This window comes from Macaca thibetana, chromosome 1 (assembly GCF_024542745.1).
Source record: "Macaca thibetana thibetana isolate TM-01 chromosome 1, ASM2454274v1, whole genome shotgun sequence".
Lineage (NCBI taxonomy): Eukaryota > Metazoa > Chordata > Mammalia > Primates > Cercopithecidae > Macaca > Macaca thibetana.
The window spans coordinates 93535517-93549153 of NC_065578.1; the positions used below are offsets into that span (position 1 = coordinate 93535517).

General features: G+C 38.8%; 1 non-coding gene across 1 annotated transcript; it reads left to right on the plus strand.

Moving 5' to 3' along the window:
• The first annotated feature begins 1673 nt into the window (after window positions 1–1673).
• On the plus strand, window positions 1674–1777 carry LOC126945569 (small nucleolar RNA U13). The gene has a single exon (XR_007722485.1). It is a non-coding gene; the product is annotated as a small nucleolar RNA U13 (small nucleolar RNA).
• The last annotated feature ends 11860 nt before the right edge of the window (window positions 1778–13637 follow it).

Below are 13637 nucleotides of genomic sequence, written 5' to 3' on the forward strand. Positions count from 1 at the left end.
TAAAAGATCTAGCTATGTTTATAGAGATTCTTTACAGATGCAAATTTTCCCCCATGAAAGACAGCTTTGCAGGGCCATTTCAAGATATGGCAAATAAACATGTTTTGGAGTAAAATATTTTTATTTTCTTCCTTGTCTCATAATGTTATGCCACAGTCAGGTTGGAAAGTAAGTCACAATATATAGGGTTAAATAAAATCCATCTGATGAGAATTTATGGTTTGTAGGGCATGACTCCCTAGACCCCTTAGATAGGGATCTGGACAAGATTAAAAAAAAAAAAAAAATCAGAACTTAGTCCTCAGAGCTCATGAGGCTTATAAAATGCCATTGCATGTTTGGGCTACAATGTTCTCAGTACTCTGAAAGCAGTTCAAGAATTTGGAGCTGAGCAAGATCTAGATTTTTACTGAATTTTTATTTTATTTTTTTAGATATCTTGATCCAAGGCTAAAAACCTGGTGTCTTCTGAAAAAAGAATGAACATCAATTAATTTTTTACAAACCAAACTTGAGGAGAATTTAATTAACAGCCAGTGTAACTGAGTTCATAGATGCAGAATCTTGTAAATCAATAAAGAGCTCACTAAAATTTGCTGAGTGAGAATAGAAACAAAGTGCTTAGAAGAGTACCTGACCTAATGAATTCTCAATACAGGTAGCTATGTTATTAAGATCAGCATTTCTTGTAGTGTACACCATGTCATGGGATAACAGAAAAATCACAGACTTAGAAGCCAGGCCAGCCTAGGTTCACATCCTGACCAATACAAATTACTTAATCTTCCTTGGATAGTTTTACCATGGGCAAAATGGAAATATTCTGGATTCTTTGGAATAACACTTGCAAAACTTGTCTTAATTTTCATTTCCCCTATTTCTGCCATTACTCTCATTAGGAGGTCTTGTAAGAAGTTGTCTACATACAGGCAGACTTACAGATCTAGTCTTTGCCTTTCAAGTATAGAACTCAAGGTGGCTAGCTTCCCAATTGGGTTTCAGAGAAAATGGATTAGGAAATTTCCCAGACATTTTTCATTTGGGGGAGGAATGATGTTTTGAGCTCTTTGTCTTTGAATAAGTATATAATGTCATCTGAAAAAAAAAAAGAAAGAAAGAAAAGGTTGTCACTTTACGTACCATAACCAAATTTGTGTGACGCTTAATAAGAAAGCCTGACTGGTTGGACGGATGAAATCACTTTCAAATGATACGTTACATAATTTTTTTATTTTTATTTTTTGAGACGGAGTCTCACTTTGTCGGCCAGACTGGAGTGCAGTGGTGCAATCTCGTCTCACTGCAAGCTCCGCCTCCCAGATTCATGCTATTCTGCCTCAGCCTCCCGAGTAGCTGGGACTACAGGCGCCCGCCACCACGCCCGGCTAATTTTTTTTGCATTTTTAGTAGAGACAGGGTTTCACCATGTTAGCCAGGATGGTCTTGATCTCCTGACCTCGTGATCCACCCACCTCAGCCTCCCAAAGTGCTGGGATTACAGGCGTGAGCCACCGCGCCCAGCCGGGTTATATACTTTTTTAAACAAATTATTCTCAGTCTAAAAGATACATACGCATTAGTGAATACTTCCTTCTGCTTAGCAGAAAAAAAAACCTGTTGACTTTTTGACAGAGGTACAGATCTCTAAAGTTATATTAAAGGTACTCTTTGAAGACCTCTTGTAGTTCATAAGCATGATGATTGGGGTGTCAGGCTCATGTGTAAAATGTGCCTCCCTCAAACCTTGTTACAACATCAGCACATTGCCCATGTGACATGAGGAAAAAAGAGTACACTTTGTATATATATATGGTTGCGTGTATTTAGATTAGCATAATAACTTCAAACCTGGTTAGTCTTTTAAAACTTGCTTCTTTGAAGATATGTTCATGAAAACTTGAGCATTTCCATAAGATAAATTCAAAGAGGTGAAGTAGCTGAGTCAAAGGACTATCAGGATTTCAGTAGGCAGACATTGGAAAATTAACCTCAGAAAAGTGACACTAATTTACACACCAACCAGATGTAACTGTGCCCTGAATCCCAAGGATTTTGCCAACTCACTCAATCTGCTTTTCAGTTATACTCAACCCAGTGAGAGCATATCATATTAGACGACTTAGATGCTCTCCTTAACTGATCAACTAATAAAGCATAATATCCATTCTGTCAAATGAAGGCTGAATAAGTTTAAAAGTGCCATTTTTTCCCATCTGCTCCCAGATTTTCTTTTCTTTTCTTTTTTTTTTTTTTTTTTTTTTTTTTTTTTGAGACAGAGTTTCACTCTTGTTGCCTAGGCTGGAGTTCAATGGCTCAATCTCAGCTCACCACAACCTCCACCTCCCGGGTTCAAATGATTCTCCTGCCTCAGCCTCCTCAGTAGCTGGCATTACAGGCATGTGCCACCATGCCTGGCTAATTTTGTAGTTTTAGTAGAGACAGGGTTTCCCCATGTTGGTCAGGCTGGTCTCAAACTCCCGACCTCAGATGATCCACCTGCCTTGGCCTCCCAAAGTATTGGGATTCCAGGCGTGAGCCACCTGCACCCGGCCTGCTCCCAGATTTTCTTTCTTCTCTAGTCTGAACCCATGGTCCACGTTTTGTCACCCAGAACCCTTAGTTCCTCAAACTCTATGATTTTTTGCTGTGTCTACCCTAAAAAATTCCAGTTCCAGGAATGTTCCAGCCCTCCACTCTCCTGCCTTCCTGTTCACTGCTGAAAAACATCCAACAATTCTGTGCCTTGCCACCGTCCTGACTTTGAGCTGCAGCTGGCCCTGAGCACCAGGGCCCACCAGAATCATTTTTGGTCATTGTCTCACCTAACCTTCTTCCATGCCTGGGACTGCTGGCCTCTCTTCCCTGGGTTCCAAGGCTATTTTGATTTGCTTTCCCAAGTCCTCCATATATTTGTAGAGCATTCTAAGTGACCCAGTTCCTTGCAGTTGGACTATAAACACCAACGTATATTCTTAAATTTCTGAGGGAAAAACTTAGAGCGTAATGGAGAAGAGCACAGACTCTGAAGCCTAGTTGCCCAGGTCCTGGCTCAGCCCTGCCTGCCACTTCCGCACTGGGCTAGGCAATCCCACTGCCCCATGTGTCTTCATCTGTGAAAAAAGAATCCTATGTGTATCTGTGTGGTTTAAATGACCTACTGAGAAAAATGCTTAGAATTATCTTGTATGTAATAAACACTAGAAAATGGCATTTATTATTATGATTCCTAATCAGGAGCCCTAGATCATGGGACAGCGAAAGAAGTACAGATATAGAAATCAGACTGGGTTCAAACCTGATTGAACAATTGGGCATGATTTGGGCATATTATTTGGGCAACTTAGCTCAGCTTGTTGGACTATGTGTTGAATGGGGCTAATACTATTTTAGATAACAGAGTTATTATACAAAGGAAATAAGAAAAATGGAACGAAACACATTGCACAATGTCCAGCATAGAGCAAGTAGGAAGTGACTGATTTTTAGTTGCCATTATTTTTAGACCTTGTGATTACTGATACTAGATTGTAGATCAAAGATAACATACAAGGCTCTGTTTTGAAATGTAAATTGGAATTTAGCTCTACTAGTATGTAGAACTGCAGTGGCACTGTAGCCTTTTTCACCAGCACCTAAGAATTCCTACAACTAGAAAAATTACCATACAGAAAAAAACAGTGAATAAAATGGCTACAGTTAATAAAGCAAAAACCACACATACACATATGTGCACATGATGAGCTGAAGGCAGGCCACTGTCAAATAAGGCTCCTGAATTTCAGAAGTCTAGTTCAGCCCCTTGTGAGCACTCAGACCATATACTTAACTGTTGAGCCAGAAGTTCAAAAGAATTTTAACTTTATACAACATATCCTTTACTTGACTTTGCTTCATGGCAGAATGTATAGTCTGTTCTTTTAGGACTATGCCAATATACATCAGATAAATTTATTTTGCTGGTTTTTTTTAGAGACGGAGACTTGCTCTGTCACCAGGCTGGAGTGCAGTGGCGTGATGTCGGCTCACTGCAAACTCCACCTCCCAGGTTCAAGTGATTCTCCTGCCTCAGTCTCCCAAGTAGCTGGGACTACAGGCACACACCACTATGTCCGGCTAATTTTCTGTATTTTAGTAGAAATGGGGTTTCACCATGTTGGTCAGGCTGGTCTCGAACTCCCGACCTCAGGTGATCCACCCACCTCAGCCTCCCAAAGTGCTGGGATTACAGGCATGAGCCACCGCCTTGCCGGTTATTCTTATACTTGTATTCGTAACATTTGATTAACACATTGTCAACCCATATTTGTACACAACTGTTGGGATATTTTTAAGTCATTATGATGCCTTTGGTATATACACAGCAAAGTGGCCGTTTTCTAATTTACACTATCTTCCTAAGATATCATGAGATGCTCTGACTCAAGTGGTTCAGTGAGAAAGTCATCTTCTGGTTTAAGGACATCCCCTTCTGTTCACAAACTGCTAAGAGTTTTTGTTTGTTTGTTTGTTCATTTTGTTGTTGTTGTTTTTAAATCATGAATGGGCATTAAACTTTATCAAATACTTTTTGTTGTTGCTCCCCAGCTATAGGACCAGCTTCTGGATGTGATGAGCCCTCTTTCAATCAGTACTGCCAACAGAACTTCCTGCCGTGATGGAAATGTTCTATAGCTGCACTGTCAAATATGGAAGCCACCAGCCACATGTGGCTATGGAGCACTTGGAATATCGCTAGTGCAACAGAGGAACTAAACTTTAAATTGTATATAATGTTAACTCGTTTAATGTAAATAGTCACCTGTGGCTTCTGATAGCTGTACTGGACATTCAGATCTAGACAAGCAGCAGAAGACATATTTTAGGTGAAGTTCACAGTAGTTTTGTATTAAAGTCTCCTAAAAGAAAATCATGGATACAGCTTTTCTGATTATTCATTGTATTATTTTGGAAATGGGGAATGACAACATTTTCAGAATAATATAAGTCATACTATTTTAGCTTTAATTTAAAATTGGCTTCTAATCTTGGGCTTTTTATACAGGGAAATTCTGCTATTCATTCTTGGGAAAAAATGGTATTTAACCAAATCTGACTTTTCCAAATAAATCTGATAATAGAACTCTCTGAGAGCACTCACTCACTAACTGCCAGCTTCTGATAGTGTTATGTTCTATGCTCTACAAGGACAGGGAGTGTTTTTTAATTGCCATTTCGTGTCTAGTATCTGGTATAGTGATGGGACATAGTAAGTTGTCATTAAATGTTTGTTGAATTAAGTTATAAATAAATGTATTCAGTGCAACCCATAACTTTATGTAAGACACAAAAATCTTTGAATATAACAACCCAATAGTAATATCACATTTATGTTTCTAATAAGACAGAAGACTGGAAGCCAAGAACAACAGCCCAGTGATCCTGGCAGGGAGTTGAGGTCACAGGATGTAAGCTATTTCACCAAAGGAACACTTGTGTGTCAAAGCATGTTTGAATGCAGCCCAGCTGGGAATGAGGTTTTTTTTTTACTTCCTTTCCCCAAAAAGATTTTTTTTTCCACAGTATGCTTAAAGGTGGTTTTTATGGTCTGAATGTGTCTCTCCAAAATTCATATGTTGAAAGTTAATCACCAAAGTGATAGTATTAAGAGGTGGAGCCTTTAGAAGGTGATTAGGTCATGAGGGCATCATCATCCCCACGAATGAGATTAATGCCGTTATAGAAGAGGCTTCACACAGCAACCGGCCCCTTTTGTCCTTCTGCCTTTGAACATGTGAGGACATAGCATTCACCCTTCTGCCACGTGAGGACACAACAGCAAGGCACCATCTTGGAAGCAGAGAACAAACCCTTCCCAAACGCCCAATCTGCTGGTGCCTTGATCTTGGATTTCTCAGCCTCCAGAACTGTCATACATAAATTTCTGTTGTCTATAAGTTATCCAGGCCGTGGTATTTTGTTATAGCAGCAAGAACAGACTAAGACAGTGGTCATGTAGTTTTTGCTTTTTTTTTTTTTTTTTTTTTTTTTTTTTGAGACGGAGTCTCGCTTTGTCGCCCAGGCTGGAGTGCAGTGGCCGGATCTCAGCTCACTGCAAGCTCCGCCTCCCGGGTTTACGCCATTCTCCTGCCTCAGCCTCCCGAGTAGCTGGGACTACAGGCGCCCACCACCTCGCCCGGCTAGTTTTTTTTTGTATTTTTAGTAGAGACGGGGTTTCACCATATTAGCCAGGATGGTCTCGATCTCCTGACCTCGTGATCCGCCCGTCTCGGCCTCCCAAAGTGCTGGGATTACAGGCTTGAGCCACCGCGCCCGGCCAGTTTTTGCTTTGAGTGTGTCCCTAATGACTGATAGATCACAAGGTCATGTGTTCCATTTTGAACTATTCTAATTGTAAAATGAGTTCTTTATATAAAGCAGAAATGTGCCTCTCCATTAATCTTAGCTTTTGATCATATCTTTTTCCCAAAGGAGCAAATAAATAGTGTAATTTTAATTCCTATTTGCTTGCAGTATTTGAAGACAGCCGTCATGTCCCTAGTTTCCTCTTTTCCAGGATAGGAACCTCCAGTCTTCACCTATTCATCATGTGACTTGGTTTACAGGTTCTGGCCCTTCCCTACCTTGTCCAACTCCAGCCTCACCTTCCCAATTCTACATTCACAATAGGTCACTAAAATTTTGTTAATTATAGTTCCTCAACATTTCTTGAATAAGTTCTCAGTGCTCCATCATCAATGCCAACTGGTATATGTCTACATTCTTCTTAAATTACACATTTAATTATTACAGATTATACTTCAAATGTAATCTGACCAATGACAACTTCAGTGTAATTCCAAGGGAGGCTGGTAACACTGGGGAAGCTCTGAACAGTGCTGGACACATTATTTTATGAGGAGCCTTATCTGATAAAAGCTTAGCCCAAATAAGCTTATGAGCTTTAAAAAAAAACAAAAAAAAAATCCCTCTTCAGCATCATACATAACTTAAAAGAGAGGAAAGCGGTGAGGAAAGAAAAGACCTATTCAATGAGTAACCAAAACAATGTGTAACTTACACAACCGACTCAACTCCCTCATGCTAGAAAATTTTTGTCTTTATCACATGAAGTCTTACAAGATCCCAAAATAATGTAGGGCTTTCTCCAGATTAGGCATTAATTTCTGGAGCCAGCTAGAACCACTTTGTTGTTACAAAACTAATTACAATATTCAGTTAAATATTTAGTCTCACATCTCCAGAGTGTCCCTTGAATGGTGCTAGTTTTGAAGGAGGCAACAAAGTCTGACAATCAGTCTGCAAACTCCAGTGCTGGGTGGAAAATTTTTTCTAACTTTAAATTCAAGGCATTTATTTAAATGAATAAATTTCCATAATATGCAGCATGCATAGTTTTTTTTTAAAGACTTGGATTTTGAGGTGAGTTAAATCCAACAGTGTGTTCCCCAAGGGATCTCTGGGATCCTTTGAGGAAGGATCCTATGAGGAAGGGATGTAGCCAGGTAGAATAGGACTGGAATAGTCTGTGGCATAAAGTGAAAAAGAGGCTGGGCGCGGTGGTTCACGCCTGTAATCCCAACACTTTGGGAGGCCAAGGCGGGTGGATCACCTGAGGTCAGGAGTTTCAGACCAGCCTGGCCAACATGGTGAAACCCTGTCTCTACTGAAAATACAAAAATTAGCTGAACATGGTGGTGCATGCCTGTAACCCTACTTGGGAGGCTGAGGCATGAGAATCGCTTGAATCCGGGAGGCGGAGGTTGCATTGAGCTGAGATCACACCACTGCACTCCAGCCTGAGCGACAGAGTGAGACTCTGTCTCAAAATAATAATAATAATAATAATAATAATAATGATAAAGTGAAAAATAAAGAATGTCAAAGTAAAAAGTAATTTACAACAAAGAGATATAGTTCGGGTGCTACCTTCTCTTACTAGCTGTATGGCAAGTCTTTGAACCCACTAAAAGAGAGTTCAAAACACCTACTCTGCCTTTTTGAGGATCATGAGACAGACTACATCAAAGTGCCTCAAAGCACATTTGTAAAGTACTTAACAAGAATAAATAAGACTTGGTTGAATGTATATATCAACTTGGGAGATAACTGCCATCTTTATAATACTGAACCTTTCAATTCACAAAAATGATATATTCTTCTGTTTGGTTATTTAATTTTTGCCAAAAATATTTTGTGTATTTCAGATGTACATCTGTATACATCTGTCCTTAGATTTCCTAAATATTTGATGTTTTGATGTTATTTTAAATAATATCATTTCATAAATTCCATTTCCTGTTTGGTGTTAATATATAAGTGACTTGTGAATACTGAATTTTAAGCAGTTTTTTTTTTCTAAATTCATCTCCAATTCGAATTCTAACAGGTTATAAATGCTTTTTAATTTTCCCTGTAATAATTACATCATTTGCAAACAATGACTATTTTATATCTTCTTTTCCAATCTTTATGCCTTTCATTTCTTTTTCTCGCCTTATTTTATGGCTAGAATCTCTAGCACAATGTTGAATAGAGGTTGTAACTGTAGATATTCTTGTGTGATTCCCAATCTCAGGGCCAAACCTTTAAATATTTTACCACTAAATAGTCTGCAGAAGAGTGTATCTCTATCAGTTTAGGGAAGTCATAGCTTACAGTTTGCTAAGAGTATTTTTAAAAATCATATTGTTGAATTTTATAAAATCTTTTAAAAAATTTGCATTTATTTATTGAGATAGCTATGTTTTTATCCCTTTAAGAAAATTAATGTGTAAATTATGTTGATTGATTTTTCAAATGTTAAACTACTTTTGCACACACAAAGAAGTAACCTCACTTGGTAGTAATATACATACAATTAATTCTTTTAATATACTGAGAGTTGCTTTTCTGTATATTGTGATGTCTTTGTCAGGTTTTGGCACCAAGGTGAGGATGAACTTACAGGGTTTGGAAGTATTCTCTTCTTTTTATTTTCTAGAAGAACTTGCATAACATTGGGGTAATGTCTTCCTTAAATGTTTGAAAGGATTCACTGGTGAGGCTTTACATTTTGCTTGTGGAAATGTCTTAAATAACTGATTCGATTTCCACTAGTAAATGGGGACTCTCCAGATTTTTTGTCAGTTTATTTTGTCCTTAATTTTGTTCTTATTCAAATTTTCAAATTGTGTTAAGTTGTTCATTATATCATCATATCTTTCAATGTTTGTAGTCTCTAGTAATACTTTTTTCATTCCTGATGTTATTTTTCCTCTTCTTTTATTGATTAGTTTTACTGGGGGTTTATCAATTTTCTTAATCTTTTCAAAGAATCAGTCCTTAGCTTTATTATTTTTCTTTAATTTTGTTTGGTTTTACTGGTTTCTGGGTTTCACCATGTTGGCCAGGCTGGTCTCTTATTTCTTCTTTTCCAATCTTTTTTTTTTTTTTTTTTTTTTTTTTTTTTTTTTTTTTTGAGACAGAGTCTCGCTCTGCCGCCCAGGCTGGAGTGCAGTGGCCGGATCTCAGCTCACTGCAAGCTCCGCCTCCCAGGTTCACGCCATTCTCCTGCCTCAGCCTCCCAAGTAGCTGGGACTACAGGCGCCCACCACCTCGCCCGGCTAGTTTTTTGTATGTTTTTAGTAGAGACGGGGTTTCACTGTGTTAGCCAGGATGGTCTCGATCTCCTGACCTCGTGATCCGCCCGTCTCGGCCTCCCAAAGTGCTGGGATTACAGGCTTGAGCCACCGCGCCCGGCCTCTTTTCCAATCTTTATGCCTCAGGTGATCCACCCATCTCGGCCTCCCAAAGTGTTGGGATTACAGGCATGAGCCACCGTGCCCAGCCTCTCTTGTTGCTTCTTAAGATAAAGTTTAATTGATTTTAACCCTTCAACCTTCCAAGACATGTAGTGAAGGCTAAGAATCTCTCTCCAGGCATTGCTTTAGCTGTAGCCAATTTTTAATATGGCACATCTTCGCTACTGGTCAGTTTGAAATATTTTCTAGTGTTTCTTATTTCTTCTTTGATCCACAGATCATTTAGAAGTGTGTTCTGTTTAATCTCCAGGCAGTTGAGGATTTTCTAGTTATCTTTTGTTATTGATTTCTAGTATAATTTCCCTAAGGTCAGAGAGCACATTTTGAATAATTTCCACCCTCTGAAATGTTTTGAGGCCTTCTATATGGCCTGCTTATTGTCAATTTTGGTAAAATTTAAATATGAGCTTAAATGAAATACGAATTTTGTCACGGTTGACAGTGTTCTCTGTGTGTTAGTTAGGTTAAGTTTGTTAACTGTGGTCTTGATTTTTATTTTTTGTTTTTTTGTTTAATTTTTATTTTTTTCTGTTCAGAAGTGTGTTAAAGTAACCCTTATGATTGTGGATTTGTCCATTTTTCCTTTTAGCTGTCTATTTTTGCCTTATATATTTTGAAATGATCTTATTTTGAATTTTGAAATCTTCTTTGTTGATTGACTTATCATTATGGAATATCTCTCTTTATCTCCAGTAATCCTCCTTGACTTAAAATCTGTGTTATCTAACATTAGTATGGCTATACCAGTTTTTCCATTGGTTGCAAGTTGTATTCTTTTCCGTCCTTGCACTTCCTGTGCACCTTTAAGGCGTGTCTCTTCAAGACAGGATGTAGATAGATTTTGTTTTTTTCCTAGTGCAACAACAGTAGGTTAGTACTCAGAATGTTTGGTCAATTTTCATTTAATGTGATTACTAATTTAAGCAGGTTTATATCTACCATCCTACTATTTACTTTCTATGTAACCCACTGTTTCATTTACCTTTTTTCTTCAATCTTGCCTTCCTTTGAATTACCCCAGTATTCTATTTTCCCCTCTTTTAACTTCTTTTTGATGTTACAAAACACATCTTGGTATTTTTAATACAAATTATTGCTTTTACCACTTTCTTGACAGTGCTAGAACTTCATAACACTTTAACTCCAGCTTTTTGCCTTTTCCATTATGGCTGTCATGTATTTTAGTTTTGCATAAATTTTACACTTCCCAGTATTAGTATTGTTTTGTAACAGTTGATGTTCATTATATTTACCTTTTCTAGAGCTCTTCATCTTTTTCGTTCTTTCTGTTTTTTGCCCAGGCTGAAGTGCACTGGCATGATCTTAGTTCACCGCAACCTCCGCCTCCCAGGTTCAAGCGATTCTCCTGCCTCAGCCTCCCAAGTAGCTAGGATTACAGGCATGCATCACAATGCCTGGTTAATTTTGCTTCATCCTTTTCTTCATTTCTGTATTTCCATCTGGGATTATTTTCCTTCTATCTAATGACCTCCCATCAGCATTTCAATTAGTGTAAGGCTGCTGATAACTAATTCTCCTTTCTGTCTGAAAACATCTATATTTCACCTTAATTTCTGAAGGATATTTTTACTTTAGATAGAATTATTTTTCCCCCAGCACTCTAGAGAGGTCTCCTAGGTAATGGGGTTTAAATGCTTCCTTGCTGACATTCATAACAGTGACATAACAAAAATACTGCAATTGCTTAATGTAGTGATTTTAGATTTTCAGCACCTAGAAACATCTCTTTCATTTCAAATTCAAAGGCATAGACTCAGGCTCAGAACTTGAAAGGACTGTACAGACCATCTATCTCAGTTTCCTACCTAATAATAATCATGGTAGGTGGTTACTTAGATTTTGACTTAACGCTTCCCAGTTTTGAGGGAATTCACCACATCAGAAGACAGTGTATTTAAAAACAGTCCTAATCATAAATGGCTTCCTTCTAGAACACTAAGATGAAAACTGCCAACCTTAACCTCCTTCTGTCCAAAGGAGCAAGGAAGCCAGGAATCCTTGTTTTCACTTAAGCTATTTGTCCTCAGGTTTCCACAGGAAGCATCCCTTTCTCTATCCTTCCCAACTCCACATTCACAGTGAGTTACTAATCCCTGTCAATTGTGTTTCTAAAAATAAACTGGAATTTAGGTCATCATCCCCACAGAGGGTGGCTTAATGGAGGGCCTATTTCTCACCTGGATTGCTGACTCTTTTCCTGATTATGAGTAGAAGCTAAGTGATCTCCTTCAAGCTCTATTCCATATGCTTATGTCTTCAACAGCTCTCCATCACAGCACTGTTTTCTAAACTGTTCTTCTGGGACAGAGGGTGGAGGGGTGGACTTGTTAATTCTGTCATCTGCTGTGTTGTTCTCTCATTAACAAAACTGAACCTACAAAACTCACTGCAACCCAGAACAACTTCAGCAATTTTAGACACAAAGGTTTTAATTAAATGAATAAACTTTTATACATACACACTAAAAATGACATTGGAGTTGGGATGTGATAACCCTAAACTTCAATTTCCTTGCAACTAGAATGAAAAAATACAATCTGAAAGTATATGATTTATAGCAGCTCTGGCCTAAAAATGAAGATGAAGGAATTTAGAAATGATACAGAATTTATAATAAAGACACCTGAGTTGAAGTCTTATCACCCTTTCTTGTTAGGTATATAACCTGTAGTAAGTTATTTAACCTCTTTGAAGTCTCTTTGCTTGTCTGAAAAAGGCAGTTAAGAATACCTGCTGTATTAGTCAGCGTTCTCTAGAGGGACAGAACTAATAGGATATTAGGGGAGTTCATTAAATATTAACTTGCACAATCACAAGGTCCCACAATAGGATGTCTGCAAGCTGAGGAGCAAGGAGAGCCAGTCCGAGTCCCAAAACTGAAGAACTTGGAGTCTGATGTTCGAGGGCAGGAAGCATCCAGCACGGGAGAAAGATGTAGGTTGGCAGGCTAGGCCAGTCTCTCCTTTTCACATTTTTCTGCCAGCTTTATATTCGCTGGCAGCTGATTAGATGGTACCCACTCAGACTAAGGGTGGGTCTGCCTTCCCCAGCCCACTGACTCAAATGTTAATCTCCTTTGGCAACACCCTCACAGACACACCCAGGATCAATACTTGGTGTCCTTCAATCCCATCAAGTTGACACTCAGTATTAACCATCACAAGTCTGCTGCTTGTCAACTTGAACCCATACACAACTCCTGAGATCATACATAATCTTCAAATAAAGACAATAACAAGTTCATAATTACACCTAACATAATGCAACTATCCTTCGTTCAACCGGAAATGCACCAGTCCCCAACCCAAATACTATTACATAAAGTTAACAATGCTTAAATGCTGACATGAAGTCAATAAATCTTATGTCACATGATAAAGGAAAAGGTGTTTTTCTTCTTTTATTCTTTTTTTTTGTTTTTTTGAGACAGAATCTCACTCTGTTGCCCAGCTGGAGTGCAGTGGCGCCATCTCGGCTCACTGCAAGCACTGCTTCCCGGGTTCACGCCATTCCCCTGCCTCAGCCTCCCAAGTGGCTGGGACTACAGGAGCCGGCCACCACGCCTGGCTAATTTTTTTTGTATTTTTAGGAGAGACAGGGTTTTGCCGTGTTAGCCAGGATGGTCTCCATCTCCTGACCTAGTGATCCGCCCGCCTCAGCCTCCCAAAGTGCTGGGATCACAGGCGTGAGCCACCGCGCCTGGCCAAAATAAAGATCCTTTCTTAGTGCAAGTGTATACATTCACCAACATGTTTTTAGCAAAAGGAGGAAATACTCATGACAATTACAGCCCCCGTTCTTTAGCTGGTCACGTGG